Source organism: Rhinolophus sinicus, linkage group LG05 (genome assembly GCF_036562045.2).
Source record: "Rhinolophus sinicus isolate RSC01 linkage group LG05, ASM3656204v1, whole genome shotgun sequence".
NCBI classification, from domain to species: domain Eukaryota; kingdom Metazoa; phylum Chordata; class Mammalia; order Chiroptera; family Rhinolophidae; genus Rhinolophus; species Rhinolophus sinicus.
The window spans coordinates 43,104,608-43,118,993 of NC_133755.1; positions in this window are offsets into that span (position 1 = coordinate 43,104,608).

The window sequence follows — 14,386 nt, forward strand, 5'->3', positions numbered from 1 at the left end:
AGTGTGAGGAGGAGGAGGGACCTAACCAATGAAAGAATTGGATACCAGCAGAGAGAAGAGTGTATTTCAGATGGGGAAAGGTACAAGCCGAGGCAAAGAGGTGAGAATGTGTGTTGAGTTTGGTGGACACCAGTTAGTTGGAGGTGCAGGTTGGCAATGAGGAGAGTTGATAGGTTACTGTGAAGGGTAGTGAGGAGTCAGAATAAGGTCAGTCTTAGGATTCCAGGCTGAAGTATAGGGGGGAGCACGGATTAAAGTGTGACTACAGGGGACGGAGGTCTACAAAAATATTTCTTCAGAGCCCATGAGTTCTCTACAAGCACTTAAAATTTTTGGTCTTGCCCCTGATGATAATATTTAAACATTTTTTTTAATTGTGGTAAAATACACATAACATAAAATTTACCATCTTAACAATTTTTAAGTGCGCAATTGAGTAGTGTTAAGTACATTCACATTGTACAACCATCACCACATCCATCCACAGAACACTTTTCATGTTGTAAGACTGTAACTCTGTATCCATTAAACACTAACTCCTCATCCCCCTAGCCCCTGGTAACCACTGAACTATTTTCTATGAATTTGACTGCTCTAAGTAACTCATGTAAATGGAATCACCTTTTGTGACTGTCTTACTTCACTTAGAAGAATTCTCTCAAGTTTCATCCATGTGTCAAGAATTTCCTTCCTTTCTAAGCCTGAATAATATTCCATTTGTATACATATCTCACATTTTCTTTATCCATTCATCTGCTGATAGACACTTGGGTTGCTTCTTACCTTTTTTCTATTGTGAATAATGCTGCTGTGAATATTTAAAATTTTAATCTAAGAAAGCTCAGAGTTATCTGGATGCACAGATATAGCTGTGTATTCCCATATGATGTCATGGTTTCATTGCCCATATCTGCATCGGTATTTATGGAAGCAAGTTCTTTGTCACAAGCTGAGGAGAAAAGAGTAGAGGAGGAATTCACATATACATGATGCATCTATGTCAAAGTCAATGTCAATTTCCTGGTGACTGACTGTCCTAACCAAGGCTTTATAGAAGTTCCAAGAGAAGAAAACAGTGGAAAATTGGCCATCAGTGCCCATGATACGCAGGCGCAAGGAATTCCAGAATGCTCCCAGTGCCACAGCTATGGGGGGAGAACAATCAACAGAACAGCATCTGGTACTATATGGTAATGTGAATTTTATTGGTTTTACACTTTTGTTTGTATTTGATTTGTAAATTTGTTTTAGTTTTAGAGTTGAATGGGAGCTGGATGGATAAGAAGTTGATATCCAGTTTCATATTTCTACATATTTTTAAGGAACACTATATATAACAAACAATTTAAGGCAATACTGGTAGGTCAGAATCCATGAGAACTTTCCTCCAGGATTAGGTTATTGAAGAGTAGCAACCAGGGCTGGCCCGGTGGCTCAGGTGTTTGGAGCACTGTGCTCATAACACCGAGGTCCCCAGTTTGATTCCCATGTGGGTCAGTGAGCCGTGCTCTCTACAACTAGATTGAGAACAACGGCTTGACTCCAAGTTGATGGGTGTGGGAGGTGGGGGGAGGAGAGGGGAAAAAGGAAAAAAGAGTAGCAACCAGAAGGTAAATGGAAATGGCTATAGTGAAAATTCAGATTTGAGGGATGAGGATCTGGAATAGTGAGGTGACAGAACACAATGAGACTATGATGAAAGAGTAAAGAATGTCAATTTCTGGTTAGATGTGGAAGGAACGAAAGGAGGATGCAAGGATGACCCCTGAGTTTGGATACGTGAGAGACTGTCAGAAATAGGAAAGTCCAGGGGGCAGCCAGATGGCTCAGTTGGTTGGAGCATGAGCTCTGGACAACAGGGTTGCCGGTTCAATTCCCGCATGGGCCAGTGAGCTGTGTCCTCCACAACTGGATTGAAGGACAACAACTTGGAGCTGATGGGCCCTGGAGAGACACACTGTTCCCCAATATTCCCCATTTAAAAAAACCAAAAAAAAAAAAAAAAAGAAATAGGAAAGTCCAGAGAGGTGATTAATTTGAGGGAAAAGATTATCTGGGTTTTAGTTCTGTTGAATTTGAGGTGCTCGCCGCAGAGTACGTTCAACTGAACATACTCAGTGAGCAGGAAAGCTGTAAGACTCTGTTTCCATCTCCTAAGCTATGGATCCAGTGAAAAATTGTGCAGGTCTTTCTCAATGCCCATTGTTGTTTCTCTTGCAGAAGTGGGGTGAAACTTGCCACTTTTCCTCTTTAATAAGCTGTTGACCCAGGGACTTTCTCAAATGACTACCCCCAAACAGGACACACTACCCAAAAGCTAAGAGGGAAAGCCTTGCTAAATTGGACAATTTTTAAAAAACATCTGTTTAGCAAAAATTAACAACATCAAGCACCAACAATAAACAGAGAAGGCCTGTTTTTTAAAAAACATTTTATACTGAAATAATCTCAAATTTACAGAAAAGTTGCAAGAGTAGTACAAAACCGTGTGCCTTTACTCAGATTCCCCAGCTAACAGTTTACCACATGTGGTTTATCATTTTCTCTCTCCATATATACATACATATTCATATTTTTTAAGCATTTGAGAGTAAGATGCAAACACGTTATGTCATTCATCCTTAGTACTTCACACATATTTCCTAAAAACTGGGACATTCTCCTACATAACCACAGGTCAACCATCAATGAACATTGATCCACTATTGCCGTGTAATCCCCAGGCCTCATTCAAAATTGCCAATTGTCCCAATTTGATTCTTCATTAATTTAATATGTCAGTATGAACCCTTAGATTCCTATTTCATGCAATGGGTTGTAATCATTTACAATCATTTATTTGGATGCTCAAGTGTTCCCAGATACAGCTAGTGGGGGCCCATTTCAGTTGGCTTTTGTGTCCTTTAGACATATCCCTAGTATTCCTTCAGCACGTCCTTACTTCCTATACAAGATATTCCAAGCTCATCTTGTATGTTTTCTACCCCTGCCCTGGAATCAGCTATTTCTTTAGGAGAGCCTGGTGTTCTGACACCAAGACCAGCATACTAGGTGTGCTTATTGCGCCTGGGTTATCATTGTTTCTAGACTCGGTGGGCAGAGGTAGGAAATGCACGTATGTATGAACACATAATACACATTCATGCAGACATATATGTGTATTATCTATTGCTGCATAACAAATTACTCTCAAACTTAGTGATTTAAATAATTAATAATTCTGTATTATCTCTTGTGGGTTACATGGGCTAGGAATTCAAACTAGGCACAGTGGGTATGGCTCGTCTCTGCTCCATCTTGTTTGGGTCCTTGAGGCTGGAAGACTCGGATGCTGGGGCCGGAATCATCCAAAGGTGTGTTCACTCATATATGTAGCAGCTGCTGCTGGCTGTCCACTCAGGAGCTGTCACTGGAACACACACATGGCCTGTCCTTGTGACTCAGGCTTCCTCATACATTGGTGACTGGGTTCCAAGGTCAATGACAACAAGGTGAATGCTGTATCCTTTTTATGACCTAGCCCTGGAAGTCATGTAGGCACTAAGTCCAGCCCATATTCACGGGCAAGGAGATTATACCCTACCTTTTGAAGGGAAAAGTGTCAAAAAAAAAACACAAAAAACAACAACTGTGGGCCTATAGCTATTTACCCTTATTAAAGATCATGACCTCAATCAACACTTCAATTACGATCCAGTAAGGTTTATTCTAGCTTCACTGGCTCCATGACTCCCCTTGCCAATAGTGAGAAACCCGGTTCCCATTATGCTCCCCTTATTTATGTATTTGCTCAATCTGCGCAAGACACAGGACCAAGTATCCCTGGCTCTTGTACATTGATTTCAGTGAGTATTGTGCTGAGAAAGCCTATTTTTATAAACACTTAGGACAAAGGATGATTTCTTTATAAAGAAATTATTAAGAACATTCATATGCATAAGATTATTTCACCAATAGGAATACAAAAAATACGAATTATTCAGTTTTAAAATGGGCAAAGATAATATGTAGTATAAGCAGAAAACTAGTGGCTAAAATTTTTTTAAATGCTCATTCTATCTTCATAATTAAAGAAATTAAAATCAAAATAGTAATATGTAATTTTTTATCCATCAAATTGTCAAATATTAGAATGATGAATGATGCAGATAAAAAAGTAGAGGGCAGAGGAAAGCATAGATAGATATATAAGTTGGCAAATATTTCTGGAAGATAATTGGGAAGTTTTTGTCAAAATTAAAAGTGTATGTGCAGGCAAGAAATAAAAGGCATCTGAATTGGGAATGAAGAAGTTGAATTATCACTTTTTGCAGATGACATGATGCCATATATAGAAAACCCTAAAGACTCCACCAAAAAGGAATAATAAATGATACAGTAAAGTTGCCAGCTACAAAATCAATGTACAAAAATCCGTTGTATTCCTATATATTAACAATGAAATCTCAGAAAAAGAAATGTTAAAAAAGTCCTTTTGCAATTGTAACAAGAAGAATAAAATACCTAGGAATAAACTTAACCAAGGATGTGAAGGACCTATATACACTGAAAAACTACAAGGCCTTTTTAAAACAAATTGAAGAAGACACAAAGAAATGGAAAGACAGTCTGTGTTCACGGATAGGAAGAATCAACATAGTTAAAGTGGCCATATTACCCAAAGCAATATACAGATTTAATGCAATCCCTAACAAAATTCCAGTGCCATTTTTTAAAGACATAGAACAAAAAAAATCATCAGATTTGTATGGAACCACAAAAGACTCCGAATAGCAAAAGCAATCCTAAGAAAAAGGAACAATGCTAGAGGTATCACACTCCCTGATTTTAGCTTGTACTACAGTGCAACAATAATAAAAACATGGTATTGGCAGAGAAACAGACATGCAGACCAATGGAATAGAATTGAAAACCCAGAAATAAACCCACATAAATATGGACAGATAATTTTCGACAAAGGAGCCAAAAACATACAACAGAGAAAAAAAGCCTTTTCAATAAATAGTGCTGGGAGAAGTGGAAAGCCACGTGCAAAAGAGTGAAACTAGATTGCTATCTGTCACTGTGTACCAAAATTAACTTAAAATGGATCAAAGACGTGAAACAATAAATCCTAAGACCTGAAACAATAAACTGCATAGAAGAAAACATAGGTACTAAACTTATGGACCTTGAGTTCAAAGAGGATTTGATGAATTTGACCTCAAAGCAAGGGAAGTAAAAGCTAAAATAAATGAATGGGACTACATCAAACTAAAGAGCTTCTGCACAGCAAAAGAAACCAACAAAATAAAGAGGCAACCAACCGAATGGGAGAAGATATTTGCAAACAACTCCTCTGATAAGGGGTTAATATCCAAAATATATAAGAACTCATACAACTCAACAACTAAAACAAACAAGCAATCCAATTAAAAAATGGGCAGAGGACCTGAATAGACATTTCTCCAAATGTTTTAGAAACTTCACAAATGTATAAATTTGCTTGCTTCCCTCTAGCTGAGTTCTGAGAGAGAGAGGGAGAAAGAATAAACAGGATGATGGGCAGGCTTTTGGTAACCTAATCTTGGAAGTGACACCCTGTCATTTTTGCTATATGCTGTTCACCAGAAGTGAGTCACTATTTCTAGTGCACACTCAGGGGAGGGGATACACGAATACCAAGAGGCAGGGATCATTGAGGGTCATTTTAGAGGCTGCCTACCACGGTACTGCCTCAGCTAACTGGGGGAAGCAAAAATCAATCCTCTCTGAGGGGACTTGACTTCAACAGAGGTCAATCGCAGTCGTGAGCCACTGCCAATTGTAGATGCCCTCTGATTTCAGAGCTATTAAAATGTATGATATGATATAATGTACTGTCAGAGAGGAGTATAATAACTGTCCAAGAAGTGAAGGAGACATCAAGGAAAGTTTTGCAGAGGAAAAAATATTAGTGCAAGGTCTTGGTGAAGGAGGCGAGACAGTGGAAAGAGTCCGCTAAGCAGAGTCCTGAAAGGGCAAAGGAGAACACCACAGTATGGCTGCTGCACAGGGTGCAGGTGATGGGGCAACTCAAGATGAGGGGCAGGAAAAGCAGGCCAGGCCAGCCCTTGAGTGAGCCTTGCAACCTGGGTGGATGTGTGGACTCACTGAAGAATGTAAAGCAGAGCATTTCTATAATGATTTTGTTAGAAGATTGCTACGGAGGCAGTGGAGGATGGATTGGAGGGAAAGAGATTAGCGGGGACAGGGAGACCACGAAGAAAGCCATTGTAAAGATCTGAGCAATAAAAGACGAAGACCCAGAGCAAAACAGGATGGGGTGGGAAGAAGAAAAATGACTCAAGAAATACATAGGTGATTGACTTGACAGGCTATCCAGTCACCCCTGAAGGATGGGCAAGGCTGCCTTACTGCACTACGTGAAGTGCAGACTTGGAGCCCCCTTAAGCTGTGCAATTTGGAGCTCTCGAGACGAAGGTGGGCAGAGTCACAGATAAGCAGCACTTCCTGGCCTTGGATGACTATAGATATTGATGCCCACAGGCCAAGAGAGGTAAGCAGGAGGGACATAGGAGAAGGAGCAAGTTCAGGGAAGTGGCAGTGAGCCAGAGCTTGTAAGTTACTCCCCAAATATCCATTCCACCCTTCTGCCTTTAGTAACAACTCCTGCCCCATATTTTGTGTGGGCACATGTGACTAAGTTCCTGCCATGGAGGTGAGTGTAGGCCTTTTGAGTCCTCCGGTTATCCTTCCCTCCCCTCCAGGTAAGAATATAGACGTGGTTGTGAGCCATCTTTCACCAATCAGATGAGAGTAGATCTCAGAAATGGCAGACACACTCTGGGGACCTAGCACATCAGGCTTCTACACTGGTCTTGAACCGCTCGTGAGATAGAAATAAGCTTCCAATTGGTTTAAGCTACTTTGGGGGGACTGGGGTGGGATCCAGAGAGTCTTTTGCTACAGAAGCTTAATCTGTATTCTATTAGAGAAGCTATGTAAAAGTGGGGGGAAATAACGCCTCTCAGATCTCCTGGGCAGGATGCATACTGAGGGGCAGCCCCAGTTGCTGTACTCTGAATCACTGCTGCATTTGTGCCAAGGACACCCATGGGGTGCTCCTAACCATTGGCTGAGTTGGCAAGGATAACATTCCTGCACGACGCAGGACTCCTTTGACAGGCAACAAACATTAGCTCTAGGAGTAGCCTTTGTCTTGGCTGGGAAATCTAGGCTAGATGTGTCAATTTAGGAGTGGAGCCGTTCTAAAAGAGCTTTAGTTGTATTAATTCCTTTAACTGCTCACTACTGATGAGGCTGGGTGACAGACACTGGTAGTTGTTCCCCAATATCTATTCTCCCCTTCTTTCTTAGTAACAGAATTCCCAAATGTTGACTGGGCACGTGGCTGACTAAAATAAGGACTACACTTCCCAGCCTTCCTTGCTGCATGGCCCATGAGGTCTAAGGAGAAGTGTTGGGATGTCTTACAGGCTGAGGATATACTCTTCTTTCACCCCTTTTTCTTCCTGCTAGTTCGAATGAGCATGTGTTGGCTGGAACTGTTGTGGAGCATGTCTTGGACCCTGATGTGAAAACCAGCGGTTGAGGAATGTTGATATAAGCCCAGGTCCCTAATGATTGTATATCTTTCATACTTGCCATGGGTTGCCCATTTTTACATGAGAGGAAAATAAAGGGCTACCTGGTGTAGCCTTTTGTTATTGCCACTTTGTTACTAGCAGTTGAATCTAGTCCTAATACAGACGGGTGGTAACACTATCCACATTTTACAGATGATGAAGTACAAAGAGGTTAGTGAATTTGCCTAACGTTACGAAATAAATGGCAGGGTCAAGACTTGGGTCCAAGCACTGGGCTTCAGAGCCTGCCAGCATGGTCTGGCTCTGCTCTGGGTGGCACAACAAAGCACACATTTCTCTTGCTGTTGGGGTAAAAAGACTCTTCGCACTGGCTTTCCACCCTCCTCAAAAATGTCCTCATTGTAGTCTTCTTGCCAGTTCTACTTTGTCCCACCCTACACCGCTCCCTCCAACCCGAATTACTTCCCTGACTTTCACATCTTTGCTAATGGCTTTTCTTTGGTCCCATTTCTACCTGTTAAAATTCCATCCATCCTTCAAAGCCTGGTCCTCGCCTTTCATGTCCCTTCAACCAACGTCTTCTTTTATTCCTATAATCGGTTCATTTAACTGATATTTACTAAGATCTGCTGTGTGCTCGGCACTGGGGATTCTACTATGTGCAAAACTGATCAACAGTTAGTTATAAGCGATTGTACTTCTCTTTGTGTTTGCTACAGCAGTGGCTTTCAAACTTAGAAAACAAAAAAAACTTACTATAACCATAACATACCACACATACATACACAGTGATTTAAGAAACAATATTTACTTTTACCGTATGTAAGCACTCCAATAATTTAAGCTTTATGCTCTTTCATTAAGATACAAATGATGGTGGATGCCTATTACATTGATTTTATATCCTATTCATAGGTTGGAACATACAGGTTTGAGAAATATTCTGTTTTTTATTCAGTTATCCAAACAAACATTTCCTGGTGCCTACTGTGTGTCAGGTGCAGCTCTGGCATCGGGATAAAGAAGAGGAAGCACTCCATTCTCAAGGCCAGCAGGTCAGTGAAGGTAACAGAGCTTGAGAGCACATGACTGCACATAGTGTGCTACAAGCTACAGTGTACTTGGAGCAGATGTGCATTTTGGTAGCTCAATCAATGTTGATGGAACTAAATCAAAGTGAGGCCTCAGCATCAGAATTATAAAAATATATTAGAATAGTGACTTCCTCAAAAGCAGAATCTTAGCGGCTCTCAGATCTCTTGTGATGTGCGACTTGAATCAGAACCTTGATTCTCTAGTGCATTGCTAATAGTCCTGGATATATGCTTTTCCACGCCTTTCCCTAGACATAAAGTATGGTGGAGTTGTGTTTAGAAAAGGTGACAATGGTTTGGGCTCACCCCAGTGCAGATTGGTTATGGGAAAAAAGACATACTTACAACAGCTTTCCCCAAAGCCTGTCAGTGTCATCACCCTCACTTTGCTGCAGGTAAGATGCCACCTAAAGTTCTCCAACTTGTCAGCTCACTTAGCTCCTCTCCCTCCCACCCCAAATCAAATGAACCAAAACCAAGCTTGGTATAGAAACATCCGTTCTTATCCTTTCTGCTTGGGTCTTCCTATCCCAGTGATCCTCACCTGTCTTTGGCCTCATCTCCTCCCATTGCTTCTGGGGCTTTGCTCTACCACCCGTCCCTCTTTTCAGCAACCAGTCCCCATCAGCACATGAAAACATTTAAAGGGAAAAGGCACAATCTCCCTTCACCCCATGTCACCATCTAGCTACTGTCCATTTCTCTGATTCTTCCTGTCAAACATTTTAAAAGCACGGTTTCCACCTTCTCACCTCGCATTCATTCCTTTGTCTACTGTGACTTCACTTCTGCCCCCATTGGTCACTGAAACTGCTCTCTGCAAAGGGCCCTGTTATCAAATCCAAAGAACAATTTCTTTATTATCCTGTTTGCTTTTTCCGTATCTAACACTGCTGACTGACTGCTCCCTCCATCATGGACCTTGGCTTCCATGATGAAATGCCTCCTTCATTTTCTTTCTCCTTCCTTAATTGCTTCTTTTCAGGCTCCATCTTTTCTGCCCACCCCTTAAATGCTGATCTCCAGCTGCTTTTCATTCTAGTCTCTCCGGGTGATGTTGACTAACCAAGTTGAAAGTCCCAGTCTCTGAAAAACAATTCCTCTGCTACACCCCAGTTTCTGGTCCACTCACTGATTCCACTTTCAAATACCTCCTATCTGTCACCTCTTTTCCACCTTGAAAAAAAATCTGCCTTCTTGCAGTTTTTATCCCACTCCTGTCCATTGTTCAGATGATTTTTCTAAAACTCAAGTCCAATGGTGTTTCTCCATTTAGTTCACCTCAGCAGTTTCCTGTTTTCTACAGAACAAAGCCCAAGCTCCTCAGCAGGCAAATGAGGCTTTTCACAGTGGGGCAAGTTGCCCACTTGCAGCCCCACCTCCTGTTGTCCCTACCTCACTCCGTTATAGCCACCTTAGTGCAACGTACTTTTCCATGCTTCTGTGCCTGAGCACCTGTTGCTCCTTCTGTCCGGTGTCCCCTTTCCTTTATTAAAGCAAAGAGTCCTACACACTCTTCAAGCCTCATTGAGAAAAGAACTACACAAGCACCACCTCCTTGAGGAAGAATTAGGCACCTCCATGCACCCAGGGCACACCATATTTACCCGATGATGAATTCACACTGGTCTCCTAGGCTAGCGTCTTATTCATTTTTGTAGTCACTCCAGTGTAAAAGTGGAGCAGATTTGGAACATAGTAGATGCTCAATTAATCTGTAATGTAATTTTACCTGCCTGTTAAAATCAAAAGCCAGTGGAAACTAGCCTTGAAGTTTCCCCTAGCAGATAAAACCAGTTGATTCATTAATTTAGCTTAATTACCAATTACTGTGAAAGGAGGGCTACTTCCTCACTGTATAAGCTGCTTTGTAACAGTAAACCTGAGCCTCATTCCGTACTTTGAGTGCTCCTGGTTTGCAAGCTGTCTTTTTGGTGTGTGCACAATAATTTTTTTTTTTTAATCAATTACTACTTCAGTGATTCACTGGTTTTACTTTGATTATTTTTGAGTCTTTGACAAACCCTAGTAATGGATGGTTATAAAGGACCAGAACCCACACTTTGAGGCTGAAAATGTTTTGACTCAATTTTTTTCCCCAAATTTAAATTTTGAAATAATTTCACACTTACAGAGGAGTTGCAATAGTACAAGGTGTCCTCAGATACTCTTCACCTAGAGTTACCAGTTGTCAACATTTTGCACCACTTGTTTTATCAGTATTTTTTCCTTTGAACTAATTGAGTTAATTGTAGACATCATGACACTACCTATAAATATTTCAGCATGTATCTCTGTGGGGTCAGAGTCCCAGAGAGCAGTTTCCAGGCTCTTGGCCTCACGTGGAAAGATGCTGGCTCGGGTAGTAGATGGCCATCAGCTGTGACTAGTTGGCCATCAGCTGTTACTGGTTAGCCATTAGCCACTAATATAACTGCCGTGGCTATGCTAGGGGGTTGGTTGTTGGTTGGTTGGCAGAGAAGTGGATGGCGGATTGCAGTTAGTAAGGGGTTGGTTGGTAGGCAGCGAAGTGGAGGGCAGGTTGCGGATTGTGTGGCTCCTGCTTCCTGTGTCTCCAACCCAGCCACCAGCGAGGATATAGTGATAAGACTCCCCTATCTTGGCTCCGTTGGCCTCACCATATCCTGCATTCTTGTGCGGGGAGTGGGAGCTGAGAACCCGCATGACACAAGGTGCAGCGAGCAGGGTATGGTGCCGGCTAAAGCTCTCCGAAGAGCAGTGGAGCAGTTTGTGTGTCTGAACACTCAGTCTCAGGAAGCCCGTGAGCAGCGCCAGGAGCAGGAAATGCTACCTGCTTGCGAGAAACGTGACCCCCTCGGTGAATTGGTGGTCCTCTCAAGCCTCTGGATGGCACGCCACCCTCTTGGCCAAAGCAAGTGTCGTCTTCCTTTTGGTGGTCCGCTGCTGCCGTGGGCTCCTAGAGCTTTGGACGTTTTACACCGAGGCCTCCACTCAATCGGACACCTGGTGCAGCAAGCAGGATTCTGGCCAGGTAGGAATGGTGTCTGACTCTGGGCAGGAGGACAGGTGGCCCCCACACAGTGTGTAGTACCTGGTGGCCACAGTTCTCAGGAGTTGACCCCTGTGGAGGGCTGGGAGGACGTGGATGGTTCTCTGGCCAGCATAGGGAAAGCCGTGCAGCTGCCGGAGGGCTGGAGCCCGTGGAGGGGTGGGATGATGTGGATGGTTCTCCAACCGGCATAGGCTGGAGAAAGTGAAGGTCATTGTGGCCGTGTGGGCTGCGAAGTGCTTGCTGTGGCGGCCCAGATGTGTGACTTGTAGTCCCAGGAGGAAATGCTTGCTGAATCCTCGGTGGAGGATGCAGGTGAGGTCAAGGTCATCCCTCACCCCCAGGTTGGGGAGGACTTGGAGCCCTTGCCCTGCAGAGAGGGCACACATTGTGAGGCCAACACACAACCCTGGTGAATGACTGTGGACTATGGGAACATACCACCATGTAGTGGAACTGGTGGATGTTTGCTTCCTGTGTCTCCACTGGCTGCTGTGGAGAATATGTAAGCATCTTGGTTGTGAGCCACTATTGTTCCGGCATGGTACCCTGAGAAACCCTGGCTGTGCCCAGAAAGTAGGTGGACATTGAGGGACACTTCCTGGGACATTACTTGAACTTGATTGTAACTTTTTCTCGTGAGCTATGTTCCTCACAAAGGGCCCCTCGCGGAAGATGCTTATTGCGTAGATTGTGAGGCGAGACCCCGTAGGGATGGAGTGTGGGGACAGAGTCCCAGAGAGTAGTTTCCAGGTTCTCGGCCTCATGTGGAAAGCTGGCTCAGGTAGTAGATGGCTGTCAGCTGTGACTAGTTGGCTGTCAGCTGTAACCAGTTAGCCATTAGCCACTAATATAACTGCCATGGCTATGCTAGGGGGTTGGTTGTTGGTTGATTGGCAGAGAAGCGATGGCAGGTTGCGGATCGTGTGGCTCCTGCTTCCTGTGTCTCCAACCCAGCTGCCAGGGAGAATATAGTGGTATGATTCCCCTATCTATGGCTCCATGGGTGTTCCTTTTTGGACGCACCATATCCTGGGGAGAGCGGGAGCTGAGACCCTGCATGACACTCTCCAAAGAACAACAATGCTTTCCTTTGTAACCAAAATTCAATGCTCAGAAACTTTAACATTGACACAATATTATCCAGTCTGAAATGCAATTTAAATTCCCCCAATTATTTCATTTTTAACTGTTTTGGATCCAGGAGCTAATTTAGGATCATGCATCACATGTATTTGTCTTTTTGTTACTGTCTTATTTCACTTAACATAGTGTTTATATGCTAAGTTCATATTAATAGCATAATGTGAACGTCAAGGTCCATCTATATTTTAGCATGTCAGAATTTCCTTCCTTTTTAAGGCTGAATACTATTCCATTGCGTGTATATATCACATTTTACTTATTCATCTGTTGATGCGACACTTGGGATGCTTCCACTTTTTAGCTGTGAATTGCTCCTATGATCATGGGTGTACAAATATCTGAGACTTTTGACTCAGTTTTTCTAAGGCAAATATTTTCATAATTATATTAATTCTGAAGATTTTTCTTTGCAAAATTTTTGAAGCAAATTCTTTTAGGCTAATTTAATTCTTGATCAATTATCTACATAGAATATATTTTCCACTTACGATTTAACAAAATTATTTCCATTGGGATAAGCTCTTTTTATATAAATATTACACATTTTTTTGTCCACTTAAACTTTTAGTGATTATAGCTTCTGCCTTTGTAAGTTTTCTGCTAAGTCTTATTTCCCGCCAGGTTCCAATTATACGTATCTAAATCTTACCATGTAACATTCCATCATTAATATTCTCTATGAATTGGATAACAGATGCACAGCTAGTCCACAAGAAAAAGGTGCCCAGAAGTATTGCCATTGAAATCCTTTCCTATTTGATACCCTGTGTTAGCTGTCCATACATTTGGTGAAGTAAAAGGTGAAATTAAAATGTTATTTGGTTTTGGGGCCAAAACACTTTGAAGCTGTCTGTTTACATAACTGCTGTAGCTTTTTGGGAGATGATGGAATGTAGTAGCTCCAGTAAGTAAAGGAGAAAATGTTCTCCACTAGTTAGTTAATCTCATTGATGAATACAGACCACAGACAAAGGACAGGTCACCCGCATGGAACAGAACAGTCAGATACCCCCACCCTTCCATTGTCATACCCATTTTCTTTGCTAAATAAATATCCACAGACCCCTCGGTAACATCTTCCAAATAATTGGTAGAGTTCTTGCTGGAAGGTGAAGACTTGTTAAAGGAATCATTAATATACACTTGAATGTAAAATTGCATCAAGCTGCAATAATATGCGCTGCAATCACGTTCTTTTGTCCTCTAAAAGAATGATTACATGAATAAAATGTAAACGTTCTTGAAGTAACCGGGAACTTGGTAGCTCCTGCTACTTGGACAGGTGTTGGAAAGGCATGAGACTTGACCTCTAGGAGAGAACCAAACTACACCAATTCTGCAGAAACTTTCAAACAAAACATGAATGTGGTGTAAAGAGCGCGCGCACAGCGGAGGTCCCACGCACCGTGGGCGCTCTCCGACCTCAGAAGTCGGTCGTACAGCAAAGAGTGATCAAGTGCTTGGGTCGTATCCTCTACACAGGAACGAATAATGAGCTCGGCCAATGACAGCTTGGACAGCTGCTT